Source organism: Melozone crissalis, unplaced genomic scaffold (genome assembly GCF_028551555.1).
Source record: "Melozone crissalis strain CALT ecotype California unplaced genomic scaffold, PUWL_Pcris_2 ptg000019l_1, whole genome shotgun sequence".
Classification (NCBI taxonomy): domain Eukaryota; kingdom Metazoa; phylum Chordata; class Aves; order Passeriformes; family Passerellidae; genus Melozone; species Melozone crissalis.
This window is the reverse complement of record NW_026535797.1, coordinates 19,206,153-19,224,599: the sequence shown is the minus strand read 5'-3', so window position 1 is coordinate 19,224,599 and position 18,447 is coordinate 19,206,153.

Sequence of the window (18,447 nt, the reverse complement as noted above, 5' to 3'; positions counted from 1 at the left end):
TCCACCCTAGAAGTAGCTGCATTTTGGGAAACATTGCCTATATCATCCTTCTTCTTTTGCCCATTGGATAAAGTCTGCTGTGGAGATGACCAGCCCCTTTGTGGGAATAAAGCAGCAGAGCTGACCAGGATGGAGCTGTGGTGCTTTATGCCAGCCCTGTCATAACTGCACAGCCTTCACTCCATAAAGCCCAGGGTCCTGTGCAAGGGCTGGGTCCCCTGCATCTGCTGGCCTCTCTGTCTTTCCAGGAGCCATGGGCTGGGGGTACTGGGAGGGTGCACAGCGAGAGAAGAGGGCAGGCTGGCATCAGATGGGAAGAGGGAGGACTCACCAGCGGGCTTGACCCGTGTCTGTAATTTGTAAAGAGCATTTTTACACCAGATCAATGCTTTCCTCAGCATTTTAATGCACCCCATTGGTGTCCTTAAACTCTAATGATGCAGTCTGTGAGAAGCTGCCATTTATTACCCACAGATGGGGTGATAATTATTGACAAGATTGTAACTAATAATTAAACCCATTTGCTCCTTTAAACAAGTTGGTGTGAATTATTTGCAGGGAGTTCTTTAGCAGGCCTGTGGTCACTCCCGCCGCGCGTGGGGCGATGTTGTCCAGGAGCAATCCCACTGCCAGGGAGGAGGGAAGGCTGCTGCAGAGCTGGGCTGCTCAAACCTGTGGCAGAAGTCCTTCCTCTCACCTTCTGTGGTGCCTGTGCTCCCAGCTGTGTTAGGGAGAGGCGTGTGGGCACCACCATGCTCCTCCCAGTCTGCAGGGCTGTGCCTTCTGAGCCCCAGCTCCTTCCAGGGCTAGTGCTGGGGACTCACACTGGATCTCTCAAGGGACTTGGGCCAGACACGGAGCCATGATGGAGAAATGTATCCATGAGAACTTTTCTGATGCTTTGTCTTTTTATTCCTGAACATCTTTCACCAGCCCCTTCCACAAGCTGAGGATCAGTAGTTACACATTGCCTGTTGTTAGGTTTATTATTCCTCGGGTCAAAATCCCGTTCCCATCCCAAAGCAAAGATCCTGGAAGGGAAGGAGAAGGATAATTTCTCCAGGCTTTTGGGTGAGCTGAGATTAAAAAAGAACTGTAGTACGGTGTGGTGTTCCCATGGTGCTGAGGACTGCAGCACCAGCTGCTGCCCAGCACCCATGGTGGGGTGGTGAGTACACACGAAGGAATGAGCTGGGGGCTCCCATGGACTGGGCAGGGGAACAAGTGCTGCCCTGTTCCCCACTGCCACAGGGTACTGCCCAGAAGAAAATGTGAGCACTCCTTCTGTGCCAAGCCAGGCATGGCAGATGTGGGGAGCAGGACAGCCCGTGCTGGCCAGCGTGGAGCCCAGTGGGGACAAGGCAGGGTGAGCAGAGAGCAGCTCTTGCAGCACCACACTGCTGGGAAGGCAGCCTGGGGGAGCTGCCTTCCCCTGGTGTACATTTAGAGGGAGGGTGTAAATCTAATCTCAGTGCTAGGGTCCATTAGCATTAGAGGGGAGTACTGTCTATGCATTCATTCCCTGCTCTCACCTCTGGATGACAGAGTACCCCCCTCCGTTGTCTGCTTTAGCACAGGGAAAAGGCTGCCCATTAATTCTCCAGTGGCGGTGGATAATGCCATCATAAGTCTTAGGTGCCTATGAATTTTGTGAGCATTTTACAGTAATAAATACCCCACACTTATGCATATAATTAGTTGTGTATCCCTCGGTTGTTCCATCTGCACTATGATCTATCTGTCCTTTTACAGAGGTGGGCCTGGTTCCTCCCCTTGCACTCCTGCTTTAGTATTGGTGTGGTATGACCTAGTGGCTGGAACTCAGGACCTGGCAGAGCCATTTCTGTAAAGGGAAGGAGAGATGCCATTCTGGACTCAGGGATTTATTGTGCTTGAAGTGGAAACCTGAACTGAGAAGCTGAATGCAAAGCAACCAATTTGTCCCTACTAAGTCCCAGTGTATCTGTATTGTTAGTGCCATCTCAGACCTCCTTCCCATGTACCAGTTTGTGCAAGCCATGAAAAGACTGTAAAAATGTACATCTACAAAAGTTTATCTGCTTATTTGTCTTCAATATCTTGTGCTTTCCCCTTCTTAAGTGAAAAAGACTATGGAAAGACTAATAGCCTCACATCTACACATTACAGGATTTTGTCTCCTTTTTAAAAAAACTCCACTAAAGCCTCACACCAGCAGAACTTACTGTGCAAAGGTAAGCAATCACCCTGCTGTCTTAAACCTACTGAAGCCTGGATTCAACAGGAGAGAAAGTCAGGCTTTAGGGCTCCAAATACTGGGCCAGAAAGACTGTGGCCATATGACACAAATGCTGATCTGATGTGAAGCTGATCTGCTAATGCAGATCCTTTCAGGGAGTGCTGACAGGTTAACTTCTGACAGACTCAATGTGCATTTGGTGTTATTTGTCTGTGACTCTGACTTTATACCTTAAAATATCGCCTGTCATCCCCCTGTAGCTTGCAGAAAGCTGAAATAAAATTGAAGCTGGCACAAAAGCTGTGCAATGTGTGCTCTGGCTAACTTGGTAAGATGTGATGCTGCAAGGATTCCTGACCTAGGCCAGATCTGTGCAGCTGGCTGACCCCAAACTGTGCACACCTGGCAGCAGCACCCACAAGAGTGGGGCTGAGGCAGCCTCAGCCCCTTCAGAGGATGCTCACTGTTAGCTGTAACCATCAGAGGGGCTATTTACATGCCTAAAGTTTAATCACAACCTTAAATCTCTTTAGGATCAAGGCTGCAGAGGAAACTAAGAGAAGACACTAAAGAAGCATATGTCAGCTGGGGTTGTGGTCAAGAGCTCACTGAGACTTAAACATAACATTTGAGAAAATGAGTCCATTTGTTCCAGAGGCATCCTGAGCATTGGCATATAGCAATTCTGTAATGGATCTCTTCAACTAGTCCTAAAGCTGAAATATCCTTAACAAATATTTCCTATAATAGCACTTAAAGAGGGAGTGCAACGAGAGAAATTTTAAAACATTATTGCTGAGTTCCAGTTTTGAGGGCTTTCAAAGTACCAAGGTAATTTTTCTCCAAATTTGGCTCAATATTTAACAAATTGAGTGAGATCAGGAAGTAACCTGAGGTCAACATTTTTAACCTGACTTGTTTGTTAAATTGTTGCAGCTCTGCAATAGCAACAAGAACAAGTACATACTGCATTCAAAGGCAATTCAAACAATCCCTGGAAACTTTATAATAAAATCACTAACTGAGGAGCAAGACTGAAACAATGGAAACAAGGAAGAAACCTTTCTGTGGGAGATGGGAAAAGCTCACAGACCTGGGATCTGGAATCAGAAGAAATGCCAGATTTCAACCTTAGCTGTAGTGATTAACTACCTTAACTGTAGTAATTGTTAATGAGTGTTCAGCATGAGCCAGGCCAAATTGGCATTTGTAGAGAAGCAAGATGGTCAGGTTGCATCCAACCAGAAGCAGTCCAGAGAAGGTGGAAGTAAACCATGTAGTGTGGAAGCAGCAGTCTTCAAAGAATTTCTCATTCTCATGGCAACCTGCACAGTGGTTGCTGGATCACTGGTGTACAGAGAGGTCTTCAGGTATGGTTGGGTGCAGCTTTGATGAAAAGCAGCTCCTTGCAGCCCCCCTCTTGTCAGAGCCACCTGCACCTCTGGGCCCCCAGGATCTGAGAGTGAACGTTGTCCCTCAGGTCACTGCAGCAATCACTCATCGTGGTTTAGCAGGTAGATGTGAATGGGGCTGGCCACATCACCCAGCCCTTTGCAGATCACCAGCAAGGGCTCTCTAGGCCACCGGTGGCACACAGCCCCGTTTCAGAGGCAACGTGCTATAATAATGTATCCCTAACCATGCTTTATACCAATAAGTAGGCTATAACCCTGTCAAGGTGTGCTGGTGACTCTATAAACCATGAGACCTGAATGGTCAATGGTCGAGTGGTTTAAAGCTGTCACCAGAATACTGAGATAGCCTTATAAGCCTTGTGCTGCATGGCTGGGGATACATTATTCACTATAATATATGGTAAGAAATACCTGCACAGGGTCTGAAATGAACTGCTTTAGCCACTAGCCAGCATGGCTAGTGATCAGGGAAATCCGTCAGCATTTTCATGTGCAATGGGAGGCAAAAAGAAACAGACACTGGAGGAGAACTCATTTTCTCTGTACAGAAATTGAGTTTGGGGCAGGGGATGGAGATGAGCAGAACCAAGCATGGTGAAGCCTCTCACCTGCACTTCCTGTCACAGGGGAGCACCCAGGGCTGGTGGCCTTCGGAGCTGTGTGGCTCCCCATGCCTTCACAGCCCTTCTCCTGTTCTGTGGAGAGCCCAGGAGTACGAGGGCTGTCAGTTCAGTGCTGCTCAGGGAAGGCAAATGGAACGTGATGTGAGGCCCAGCCTGAAGGCAGGAGTGTGCGGGCAGTGAGTGGCCAGAGACCTTGTGAGAAGGACCAGGGTCCAGTCACTGGCCAGGAGCCTCTGCTGTCTGTCCTGCCTCTATACAGTACCACGAGCACTACAGGAAAGGTCTAAGAGGCAGCTACAGCGATGGGGATACAGGTGGGTTGCCCCATCCATCCATCCATCCATCCATCCATCCATCCATCCATCCACCAAGCATGTCTTGGGTAGCCCCAAGAGGAGGGGATGGAGGCAGCTGTACAGATGGACAGGCAGGCAGATGGTCCCACGGCCAGGACCTGGGGCTCTGAGAGGATATCCAGCAATTTTACACCTTCATCCCTCCATCCATGGCCAGGCTTGGTGTGCATGTGTGTTACTGCAGGAGTGAGGTCAGAGAAGACAGGGGTAGGTCTGGGTGAAGGCATGCCCCAAATCAAATGTCCAGCAAATGAAGAAAGCAATGAGAGCTTTGAAGGGGCTCTGTCACCAACAACCTTACCAAATAAAAGATTCCCCCATCGTGAGAGCCCATCCAACCACAGGAGACAAAATCCCTGAGAGCATGCCTGTGTGAGAACCCTTTGGCAGGAGGGGGTGAGGGGGGAGAAACAAGGAGGGTTTGGGGGATTTCATTAGGAGATGGGAGGGGAGGGAGGAAAGCTCTCCTCCTGAACAATACACGGAGCTAAAATTGCCTGAAGGGCTTGGCTGGCTTGCTTTATTTATTGCATATGCATATATACATCCATATACACATATGGTTATATATGTATTTTTCTCCCCCGGGCTTTATTGGTCTTTGTCAGGAGAGGACCCAGGGCATCCTTTCCCAGTGCAGAGCCAGCAGACAATAGCGCTGCCCGGGCAGCAGGGGAGAGCCCAGCGACTGATTCCCGGGATCAGTAGCTGGGAGACAGGGCTCTGGGCGGAGGAATCCGGGCTTTAGCCGAGCACAGAGCACACGGCCGGCCGCCCCTCGGCTCACTTGTTATGTTAAGAACCCAGCATCGGCGGAGAGGAGCTGTGGGTGCAGGGAGGAGAGAGGGACGGGCTCTGAATGGCCGCCCTGGCATCCTTCTGTTCTCCATAGGGGCACACTGTCTGCCCCCTCCCTCGGCACTGCCTCTCCTCTCCCCACTGTGCCCACGTCAAATGTTGGTTTCCCTTGTTATTAAAACCTCGGAGCGGACTGGGGGTGCCAGGCACCAAGAATTTGTGAAGGATGGAAGAGGAGAAGAAACAAGTTTGTTGAGTGGAATCTGTGTCCGTCCGTCCCCCTCCCCAGCATCCCTCCTGGCTCCCCGTCTGGGCTGGGCTGTGCCTGGGGATGAGCAGGGCTGGAAGCTGGGGCTCACGAGGCAGCAGGAGACACAGCGCTGGGGAGGGCTCTTTCCCAGTGAGGTCTGCCCCATCCCGCTCACTCCATCCCAAGACCACAGCCCTCTGTCACACCCCTGTCCCTGCTGGGGTGAGGTACTGCTTCCTGCCATCCCCCACCACAGGCCAAAAGCCTCATCAAACAAAGGGTTCCCCTGTCACATCCATTTGCCCCATCTTGCCAGGAGGATCAGCTCAGTGGGCTCTCAAGACCAGGGAGGGACTCTGTGTCTCCCTCTGTCCAGCTCTGGGCAGGCCCCGTAGTTTCTAGTTCTCAATATATTTTGAATCCCAGTTTCTTCTAAAACTTGCACTGAATAAGATCTCACTTCAAGCCCATGCTTTTCTGTCCTACCTGTTGTGTTTTTTTTAGTAAATTTCTTTTTAAAGAGCTACTGTGCCCCAGAAAATACTTCTTGTTATTACCCACCCAAAAGAAGTACAAAATACATTCGAAAATCTCTTCTCTAATGTGTTTTTTTTTTTAATTTAATGTCAGTTAAGATAAAACTAATGGTGTCAAGCAATATAAGGAAGGGGAAGATTAAACAAAATCTATCCTCTGCAAAAACAAAGCAATCAATATAACATTATGCTGCTGTAGTGTCTTTCAACTTGCTTTGATTTGTGGATCCCTAGAAAATCTCTCAAGCCCCCTAGAAAATTCACAAGCTCTGACCACTGAAAAGCATTGGTGAAATTGCTTTACTCATCCTCTTTGTCCTACCAGGAATCTGCAGACCACAGGGTGAAAAATACCATTCTACAGGAAAACAGTTCAAATGTAACTGAGACTGACTAAATAAGGACCAACTGAATATGACACTATTGTTATTGTAATACTCTCAGGTCCATCTTTCCAGGAGAATCTGTTTTGCCATCTCAGGGAAGCACACACAGGAGCTTCATCACTCTGGTTCCATCTTGCAGGTTTATCTGCTGCTCATAATATCCAGTTCCTCTGTTCATCCCATTAGAAAAATGCAAGCGATTATGGACAGCTGGAAAAATTCTGAACATGTTTTTCTCTTGTAGAAATAAAGGATTTTGATTCTAGAGGTACTCTCCCCTCACTTTCAACAACCATAAAAACAAATTAATGCTCAAACCCACTATTCACTTTTATTTCCTATTTTTGATGCTGCTTTGTGTTGTCTGTTTAATTTTGCATCTCTGGCTGAAGTTAAACATTTCTGGACAGGGGAATATCACTTGTTTTTAACTGACCTAGTACAAGAAAAATAGGAAAACAGGAACAAAAATAGCTTGATATTTAGGTTACGAAATATTTTAGTCCTGTAGGCCATATGCTGATACTGTCAACACTCACAAGACCTTGAAAAATTCAAGGTGAGAAGTTTAAACAGCTAAAAAACTACAAAATTTCTTCAGAATTTCCTTTTCATAAAAAGAAAATGGAAATACAGCAGTAGCTATGCTTGAAACTAGAGCAGACAGCATTCAGAAATATTGCAAAAAATGTCAAACCAGAAAAGCTGGGTTTTTTCCAAGTTGTTCTACAGATCTTTAGAGATGCTGCTCCATGAAATAACGAGTGGTTCATTCACCAACTCATCAGCTTGGGAAATATATGCAACACAAATTCATTTGTTTCCAGCTAATTGCACTTTCATTTCCTCCTCCCATCGTTGCAGGCTGTGCAGGCTGGGGTTGGAAGCAGTGCTTCCCAGGCTGTGTTTCATGCACCACCCCCAGTACCCAATCCCCACCACAGTGGTACCAGCCCAGCCAGGAGGCACTGCTGCTCTCTTTGCTTGCGATGTTCTGGGAAAAAAATATTTGGAACCCACAGTTTTAGAGCAGGAAGGGACTGACAATCAGTCCTCTTATGTTTTATTTCTGGCTCCTGTCATTGGCATGCTGTACAGCTGTAGTCAAACAAATGAACTTCTCTACATCTTAGTTACCTTTTCTGTAAAATGAAGGTAATAATATTTATCCAGCTGGGATGCTGCAAGGAGTAATTAATGTGTACAAATCACTGTGAGTTCCTCTAACAAAGTGAAAATTGCATTAGTCCCCACAGAAACTGGTAATAGGTTTGTGTCTTCCTTCACTGAAAGTCTGACCTCAATCCCCTGGGGTAATCTTGAGGAAAAACTCTTCCTACTATTTGTATTATAGCAGCTCATAGGACTCCTCCAAAGCCAGAAGCGCCATCGTGCTCAGGGCTGCACATTCATACAGTAACATACGCCCCACTCTGAGCCCTGATATGGGAAACTGAGGAAAGCCAGGAGAAGGGAAGGATTAACCCCATTTCAAAGGTAAACAAACAAGGCACAGGGAGGAAGCCTTTCCTGGTTATAAGTACCAATATAAGTCTTTTCGGAAGATTTACCTCACACTGCCTTCCTGACTCAAGCTGAGTTTTCACTTTGTTTTTCTGGACATCAATCTTTCTCATTCTGGTGACAGACCAGACAGATGGCAATGGATGGAGCTCACTTCTTAGGGGTGCTCAGAGATAGCTGTGTTAGGGCAAGGCAAGGCTCGCAGACAGGGGACATAAAGTGGCCTTGGGGATAGGTGGCCAACGGTCCAGTTCTTTGTCTCATGCTCTTCTGGAGACCTGGATAGATTTGATGTTCTAATTTTTTAACACTTTCAGGTATCCTTCTGCAATGGGAAAAGGGAGAGCAACAGAATTCAAGAAAGACTGGTTAAAGTGGTTTTGTAAATCTTTGTGCATAAATATTCAGGGAAATGTGGATCTCCAACAGCTCTCTCAAGGGCATTGCTACTAAACCCCTTCTAATGCCAGTACCCAGATGGGTCAACAGACTTTTTTGGTGAAGATACCACTGCTGTTACCTCCCCTGCTCTCTGAAAGGGCCACAGGCATTTGTCGTATGGAAGTCCAACCAGCAAGGGAAACTCCTAATTCCCAGAGGATACTCCCACTGGTTTTAGCACCAGGAGGCAAGATAAGGAGGTATGCCCCATGTCCTCTCACCACCAATGGCATGGGATGAAGGATAAAGCTTGGCATGATCAAACAGCTGGGGACATAAATACAGGATTAAAGGCTCTGGTGATGCAAGTAATTCCCATTTCATGGAATTTAGAGAGCCATGTTGCTGTGCACCAAGTCGCTGTAGACCTCACCCTCTAGTGCCATTAAGCCACAGACTCCTTTAGTGGCCGAGCAAACACATGTTGGAAAGGAGCCACCCAGAGAAAGGGCACCTTCCCTTGGGAGACCCTTCCAGAGCAGCCAGCAGAAGCTGAGAAGGATTCCCTTCCTCCCCCTTCTTCAGCACCTGCTAAGTGCCCACACTGCACAGCCCTCTGGGCTGGGGCTCCTCCTGCACTGGTCAGCCTCTGGCCAGAGAACTGGGAACTCTGCCATTTATAGAGGGTATCCAAAAACGCCTTTCTGAACATTGCATGTGCAAGGATGGGAGGAGGAGGGGAGGGAGTGGGGGAAGAGGAGAGGTACAGACACAGCACTCCTTGGCAGTGATTTATAGACTGGGTCAGGCACAAATTGACTCGTATGCAAGAAATGTAAATGGAATCGAGACTTTTGATGGAGAAGCTCATTTTCAGACTTAAACGCTTTAGATTAAACACACTCACACACAAATGCTGGCGGGGAGGGTGTTTTATATAATTTACATTACAAATCAATTCATTATCCACAGAGGCAGGTTGCACTGATTTTCAAGGATCGGAGATTTGATGAAGAGGATTCATTTCAAGAAATAAACCTTTTAAATTAACCGCAAGATGAGGGAAATTTCTTTATTTAAAAAATGCGCCAGCCCCTTCTTTGTTTCTTTTATTATTATTAATATTATTTTCCATCCGGCTCTGGGTCATTAAGGAGGGTCCAGAAGTCACAGATTACCTTTCTGAGGGAGGAGAGCTGAGAACTTCGAATGTCACACATTTTGTCTGGCTCCAAACCTTTCATTTCTTGCAACACAATTTCTTACCTGTGGTTGGCTCTGCACACCACTGTGTGCTGTGTGCCAGGACTGATTTAACAGGGAATGTCCTCTCCACCTTGAACTTGGGAGGAGAAAAATCCCTTGAGAGAGGATATGGGGGAATCATTAAAGACAGACTTTCAGCAACCTCAGAAATGAAATGCCCCTCAATCTCTGGGTGAAGTCCCTTAAAGCTTTAGCAGGGTGTGGGATTCTGAAAAATCCCAGCTATAACAAAGGCAGACAGCTTCGTACGGGAACATTTGAGAAACAGGGGTAAAAAACTAGAACAAAAGGAAACTCCAGAATCAAGCCCTCACATCCCATCCTGCCCTAGCAGTGTACAGATCACAGTGGACAACAGCCACACTGGAGGCAAAGCAAGAGTGAAAATTATTGAAGGATGTGTAGCACATTACCCTGTTCTTCCTTGGCCAGGCTGCAATGTACCACCTTTGACAAAGGCTGTTTCTCACTTCCTAAACCTCCTAATTTGTTCCCTTCTAGTCATTCCTGGCTACAGCTCTCATAACTCCCAACAACTGCTCCTATAACCTGGCTACAAACACAGCCTCTCAGTTGCCCAGCATTCTGCCTGGAAAAGAGAGGCAAAGCAAGAGTGCTGGATGGAACACAAGCACCTCCTGTCTTTCCTGAGAATATTTTTTTTTAAGATAAGTTCATACAAAAAACAACCAAATGGTTGGGCATCTTTCCTAGTTGAACAAGAGTCAATCCTCTAGACAGACAACCACTCACCTGACTGCAGACAATCTCCTCAGCTGTGTGTGACGGACCTGGGCCAGAGGTTGGTAACAGGTGATGGCTGGGGATGGGCAGCTTTTGGGTCCTGGAGGTACCTGAATCCCTCAGTGCTCCAGCAAAAACCAGTGTGGCCTTCCAAGGGCCCAGTGTGGGGCCTTCCTGAAGCCATCCTCCTCACAGGGGGATCCTGGCCACTGGGAGAATGCATGGCTGGCACTGCAGTGTCCCAGGACGGGAAGAGCAGTGCCTGCCCCACCTGAGAGCCCCAGTGCAGGGCTGGGGAAGGCAGCAGTACCTGGGCTGCAGGGGAGCCAAAAAACCGGGGTTAACAACCCTGATCTTGGGGAAGAAAAGGCACAGGATCTTTAATGACCACAAATGGCTAAGACTTTTGCTTTATATCTCTTCCAAAAAGCAATTATGCGCATTTTAGCTGGGGAGCTTTTATTCTCATGCAGATGGGGTAGACAGCACAGTGTCTTCTCCCAAGCACATCCAGACCTGGTCAGTACAAGTGCACAGAACAACATGAGACATGTTTGACCTTCACAACTTTCCTTTACAGACCAGCAAGCTAAGACCCTGAAGGAATTTTCCTGAGTGAGTTTGTCCAAAGCAGCATTCACCACCTCATTCAATATTTGCCTGCAAAAAAAATGCCAATTATTAAGAGACAGTCCTGGCTGGGCATCAATAGGCAGCCAGGTGTGAGAAGTTGAAGAGAAATACATCTCATTAATGTGGAATTGTTTTTAGGTTAATAATCTTGCGTTAATTTTCCTTTAAAATATTGTCTTTGACCGTTAAACGCTCGCACTGTTATAAAAAGAACGTAATAAATGATCTTGAAGCAAATTCTCCTGCCAAATGTCATAATTTATTTGCATAATTAGCTCTTAATTTTAATTCAATATGCAAATCCACGCTTCCTTTAAATTGCAGCAGCCTGTTTCCCAGCCCTGGCTGCCATGAATTTATTGTGAGGCGGCTGTTTGAAAAGGCAGCTTCACTGCCTTCTGGGGATGGCTGCCTGGGGGAGGGGGTGCCCACCGCCAATTCCAGTCACTTTTTGTTTGGGTTTTGTTTTGGTTCGCTTCTTATTAAGTTGGACCCCAGCCTGCTTCAATCCCTGAGCATCCCCATTTTCCTCCCAAAAAGTCCTGTTTCCCTTTGTCTTCCTTCTGCATTTTTTCTTTTCTTCTTTGGAGAAGACAATGTTGATCCTCCATGTTCCCATCCCCTTGCACCTCCATGAAAGGCTCTGGCTCAAGGCAGCCTGGCAACTGCTCTGCCTTCCTCCCCTCTTCAGCTCTTCTTCTCCAGCCCTTCCTTGCTGCACAACAGCCCCTTGCTCAATGCCTTTTTCCAGTGCCCTCCTCCTCATGGAGGAAGGTGAGGGGGAAAGGCTTGGCTTCCCTGTGTGGTTTTATCCTCCAGTCCCCATCCATGGCCAGAGCAGCTGCAGGTGACCAGCACCCCACCTCCCCTGGGTGGCACACGGTCCTGTGCTGCGCACCGAGCTGTTCTGAGCCACGGGCTCATGGCAGGGGCAGCCGTGGCTGTTCCCCTGCAGAGTCATGGTGAGGGCTGCAGAGCCAGGGTCAGAGCAGGGATGCTCCTGCCCTACACCCTCCCTGCCCAGCTTCCCTCTGCGATTGCTCCGAGCCTCTGCACCTCAGGGAGAGCAGGAGCACAAGCAGCTCAGGCACCAGGCCACACCCAGGCACCGGCACGGCTCCTTCCCAGGGCCCTGGGATGTGCAGCCATCTGGCACCAGGCAGCACTCCTGCGATACAAGGAAAATATCCAAATAAAACAGCTTACAGGTTTCTGCTCCTTCCCTCTCCTCCCAACCAGGAATTTCAGCAACACCAAGTCCCTCCAGGTAAAGAGAGAGACCTGGGGACAGGTGGCTTTGAGAGGAAGGCAGAGAGGTGTTGGGTGAGAAATCCTGCCCCCCTCTGTCCTCCCACCAGCTGCCCCCAGCTGTGTAACCACACTTGGGGTGGTGAGGAGCACAGGCACTGCTCCTGGCAGCTCTCTCAGGTAGGCATGGAGCCATGGGAGCCAAACCTCCAGAAGTTTTTAGGCACCTTGCCTCCTTGTCAAAGTGAGGGCTGAGGGTGCAGAATGCCCCTGGTTTCACATCTCAGGATTTGACCCTGGCACAGGGAGCAAGAGGGGCACCCAGAGACTCCTGCCCTTGCATTTCACAGCACTGGGAGAAGACTGGGAGAGATGGGTGATGGAGTACTGTGACCACAGTTCTGCACACAGCTTAAGGAATTAAATAAATGGACAAATTAGCCTCGACAATAGAAGATCTTTTTCACTGTGGAAGGACTTGGGGGAGAGGGAGATAATGAACTGTTGCTTCATCAAAGCCGAGGCGGTGTGCAAGCTGCTCTCCCTGTAACTCTATCGCGCTCTCCGCCCAGGCCGGCAGCCCTGCGCTGGGATCGGTGCCCTCCTCCCCCGGGAGCACGGAGGGATGCTGCAGCCCGAGCTGAGGGAGGGGCTGCCCGGGCCGAGGGCTTGTTTGCGGGCTGTAGGAAGGAGAGGGTGTTGGTATCTCATTACAGGCCTTAGATCTCTGGAGGGGAAAAGAAAACGAAAAAAAAAACCCCTCAAACTCTAACCACAGGCCTTTGTTAGAAATGCTGTCCGGGAAGGAAGGAAGAAGACAGGAACAGCTCAAATTCAGTCCTTCGATAATTAAAGCTTGCAAAAGAATAAAAGGGGAGGGCAAAAAAATAAATAAAAAGGTCCTTCCCTCCTCCCACCTGCTCCCAAAACAGGGCTGCTGTGACTTCCCCGGGGAACAAAGGGATGTGGTGAGAATGGGCTTTTGCTTGATCCTGCAGTGTCTGGGAGGGAGCAGCGGGACAAACGTGTGGCCCTGCAGATGGGAGCCCCTCATCAAAGCTGGGGGAAAATAGGGGGGAAATGTGTTTTTCTGTTTCACTGATCATCAGAGCAGGACTAGGACTTCCTGATCCGAGGAAAATTTGGAAACTGAAGACAAAAACATTTCCATTCCAAAACTGAGCAGAAAGAAGGCAAACCTTTGTGTTTTTCTACTAAGCAAAAGAAGAGGAAAATTCAGCCACTGGGGAACCCACAGACCCCTACTACCCTGGTCTGGCTGATCGGAGTATCTTAAAAAATGCATGTAAACCCAGCACAATCTGGGATTTGTTTCTGCAACACAGCAGGGGTCTGGGGTGTTGTATGGGATGGCTCCCAGGAGCTCTGCAGGGGCAGGCAAAAGGGATTGGTGCATGGCACATAAAAGACTTCCCATTGCCTTCAGCTGAGGATGCCCCTTTTTCCTGCACCCACCTGCTTCGTGTCTTGGGATCTCGTGTATGTCCCTAGGTTTAGTAACATCTTTGTGTCCAAGAATTTGGGGTTTTTTTTCACTCCCTCAACTGCCTCTATTATTTCTTACAGAGTTCAAATAATGGTTTTTCCCAAGTGGACTCTGCTAGTTTCCAGATAAGAGTGATGCTGCTGAAGCCTGGGCTGCAAACAGGCACGAGGATGTTAAGGCAGAAAAGTGTTACAATTTCCCCCGTGGCATTGAGCAATGCATATCAGCCTCTCTTCTGTGCCTCAGTTTCTTCACCTCATAACTGGGGATAATGTGCTCTTGGGGTCTGGGCAGTCTCCTGTAGGGCCCAGCTCCTTGCTGACAGGCACTAACAATGTGCAGAGCCCTCTTGCCAGTTGTGTGCTTCGCCAGGTGCCAGGGCAGCACGGATGCTGCTCTGGCCATTGGCACCACACCTCTGTGGCTTCCTGACTCCCTCTCCATTCCCAGGCACAGCCCTGCAATCCCAGCTTTTGCACCTCAAAACCCAAGAGAGCAGAACCTTCACACTGTGTGTTGCACATGACAGAGACAGGACACACAGCCAAATGCAGGTGGCTGGGAGCCACCGTGATCCAAGTGTTGGGCTGCAAGCAGCTCATTGCTCTGCACTCCTGTTTGCCAGAATGGAGCTTTTTCTAGATAAAGATAAATAAAAACCCCTTATAAGCTCAAGAAACAGAAAACAGAAGTGACCCAATGAGACCGTTTTAAAACAGCTGCTGTCATGACTGCAGGAGGCTGGTTTTGCAAGGCCAGCATGGCCAGTTCTGCAGTGCTGCTCTGGGGTGACACCAGCGGACGGCTGCAGGAGCCTGGATCCTGCCCCTGGCACTGCCCTGCTGGGGGATTTGGGCTTCATGTCTCCATGAGCCTTTCACCTGCTTGGCTTATCTGAGTCAGAGCTGTTGGGTGAGGATCTCTCACTGGCCTGGGACGGGCTGCAGTGGGATCTGTGTGTCATCCAGCACCCTGAGGCTCTTTGAGTGTACAGTGGCGGGCAGGATTTCCAAAGCTGATGGAGTTGTGTGCTTTGGTTGCACTCCCTAAACAAGCAGCCTGATTATGCAATCAAGCTGTGTACCCACTCCTAGGGACCAAAAGTGTTTACATCCCTTAAGGCTAAAGGAGGAAAAAATACCCCAGATCTCTCTCCCCATCCTGCCTGGTCCCCACAGTCCCGCCTGGTGGTTCCCTGGTGCTCAGTGCCCTCGAGCCTTCTCTCTCAGAGGGCTCAGGACGTGAGGCCAGTCAGCATGCCTTGCTGCCCCATAACACCTGCCATTCTCCATGGTTGGGTCTGTCTGTGGTGCTAGCCATTTTTGGGGTTACACTGCTGCATTCCTCATAGCCCACGCTGCCCTTCTGCTAAATCTGCCTTCTGTCCTGCTTAGTTCATGGTTGAACTGGCTGCCACCTCCAGCCCAGGCTGGCCCTTGGGCCACCCCCTGGCTGGCCTGGCAGGAGGGGGCTGGCAGGAGTCCCCACAGCCACCCCAGCTCCCCAGGAGCGTTCCACACAACGCCTGTGGAAGTGTACAAAGTGTCAACCTCAGCGTAGTTTTTAACCTGGAGTGATAGCTTTACTGATTTGCCACTTTACTACTCTTGTTAATGAATTTTTAATCTTCTTAATGACATTAAACACGGAAAGTAATTAAGGAAAACAAGTTTGAAACTGCTGACTTAAACCCTTTATTCAGAACTATTTAATGTAGAATTAATTTGATTTTGCCCATTATTCAAATGAACACATTACCTTCCTGCGCATTGGCCTCTTTTCCTTTTTTTTCCCCTCTGTGTGTGTGTGTGGTTTGTTTTATTAAATATATCTTATAATGCTTTGTCCTTTTGCTTAGAGGTAACCAGAAAGTTCCTCCCTCCCAATGACAGCAAGGGTCAGCCTTTGGTGTCTCTCATGGGTCTTGTAAAGTCTCCTTGCATCAGGAGTTCAGCTGTGTTTGGGAATGGAGGCAGCACGCCTGAAACACCAGGTTGCCACCACCTGCTCGATTAGGAGAGAAACGAGCTTTGCCTCTGGGAGATCTGCTGGGCTGCAAACCCAGCACAGGATGGCACAGCCACTGCAGGAGCCAGGCACCAGGGCTTACACAGACTGCCCGGGCCTGCAAAGGACAGGCTGATGTGAGTGCCTGGGCAAAAGGAGATGCTCAACTTTGTCTTAAAGTGAAAGGGAGGGGTCCTGTCTTCACTGGCATCATAAGCTAGACCCTTTCTTTCCACCTTTCTTAGATATTTTTGCCTCTGACCCACAAGCACAAAGACGGCAGATGTTCACTTGGCATTGCCCCCCAAGCTGACCTTTCCTTTCCCCAACCTAGCTATAAACCCTGCTACCACTTGGAGACTGAGCATCTGCCCTTGTGGACCTCTTTCCATTCGGACAAGGATTCAATGGAATGAATCAGTTACACTCCTGCTGTGATTTTGCTAAGTTTACTGCACACTATCTCTCAAATCCTGACTCCAAAATGCTGGGAAACGTTCAAGAGCCAGTAAGTTTTCAGCTGTCAGAGGTCTCTGACTCTGCCCCACAAGCAGCTTCGGTTCTTAAGTAGCTCTACTTGCACTCTGTGACAGTATTACAACCCTTAGGTTCTTCATCTGATTTTCTGCCTCACCCTGTGTATTTGGAAGCAGTGGAACCCCTACAAGTACCCTGGATTCAACCTCCAGTCAGTTCAAAATCCAGCTCTGCCCCAGGAAGATGGGGTGTTGATTTGATGGCAGGAGCAGACTAGATTCCACTGCCAATTGGGCTGAGAAGGGCAACTGGTCCTTCTATCCAGAGGTCCCTCGTCCTTCTTGCTATCAAGAATCCACTTTTGTCATTCCAATGCACTGTATAAATAAAGCTGTTTTCTCTGCAGCCACCTGCCTGGCAGAGTAGGTAATGTCAGTGGAGCCACACAGGCTAGTCTGCTTCTGAAACAATGAGAGTTGTCCAAATATTTGTGTGCACAGGAAGGATTACTGGATGACAGAGCCAATTTGAGGCCATAAATCCAGCAGATGTGGCGAGAGTCTCAGCTACAAAGAAGTGCAGCAAAAGCACACATCTGAATCACTCTCTCAGACCTGAATTGGGGAATGCCAAGGTTTTGTACAAAAAACTTTCTGTACCTTTCCCTGAGCAGAAAAAAAACACCTTATTGAGCATTGCAGGGAGGAAAAAATACTCAATAAAGCTGCACAGAGCACCCAAGTTCTCCCTTCTTTATGGATCTGTAACACAGTGATTACCAGAGAGCAAGCCCCGACTCTAAAGCTCAATATCTGTTGGAGCAATGGCTTTGTTTTGTGGGTCAGTGGTGAGCAGCCAGGTCCTTTGTGATGTTTGCTTCTCTTTGCAAAGACCCTAATTCAGTGTGCACTGGAAGTAATGACATCCTTTCCCTTGGCTCCAGTACATAACTGGATCATTCCTCAAGCTGGAATATTAAACATGCCGGCAGATTGTCATTAAAACCCTCTTTACTTTATTATGTGTTTTTGCTTCAACAGCCAAAACTGGAGGAAAGAAAGAGAGCAAAAATTTCCCTGCATGCTGGCTGGAAGACAGTCCATGAGCATGGAGCTGACTTTAGCAGGACCTTTTCCCAGCAAATGAAACCAGGCTGTGGAGCACCATGTGGGATGGGAGCACGGTTTCACACTGGAAATGGTCCCACCATGGTACCTGACCTCTCATAGTCAAGACTGCACTTTAATCTGACAACAGATGTCATAATCCCTTTGGGCTTTCTGCAGGCAGCAAACTGAGGCATTGGATAAATGAAATGACATGAAAAAAAAATCAGTTGGAAAGGAGAAGAGAGCTCAGCTCCCCAGAGTAGCTGGTGACTGATCTCTCACCTTCAGTCTCTAGTGCTCTTTTATTGACATTCCTGGATGTCACAGAACAGACTCAGCATGTCAGAGCTGGATCCCGGAGCATCACAGTGCTCTCCATGCCCTGCTCAGCACAGACTTGGGGAGCTTGCTGAGGAATGAACACCCAATTCTCCCCACCTATTGCCTGTATGACTTTAGGCTTTCCATTAATTAGCAAATTATTTTCATGTCATATCTGGCATCCAGCTGCTAACCACCACTGGCCATGCTAGATTATGTGCCAGGTCCTTGGGTGATGGGTCTCCTCTCTATGCCTTCAACATCATGTCTGCTGTTTGCTCTGATTCTTCCACATCTTGCACACTTCTTCTTTTCCGAGTAGCAGGACAGAAACATGAGGACAGGCATGCAACACTGTAATGCAAATTGCTCCTCTACACTTAGCAGAGAAACAGTAGAAAGAGAGGCCCACAAATAACTCCTCCCAGACTCACTGGGCACCCAGACTGGCTGCCTTTGAGCAACCTGGCCCATCCCCACCACCAAAAGGGCTTTTCAGTACCAGCTGATGGCAGGAGATGTTGGGAAATAAGCACTGGGGTGACAAGCCCAGCTGTGGGAAGGGGAAAATCTGAGACATGGAAAGGGACAGTGAAAAAGGAGTGGAAAGAAGGAAGGATGGAGAAGAGAAGGGTGAGGGAAAGGCGA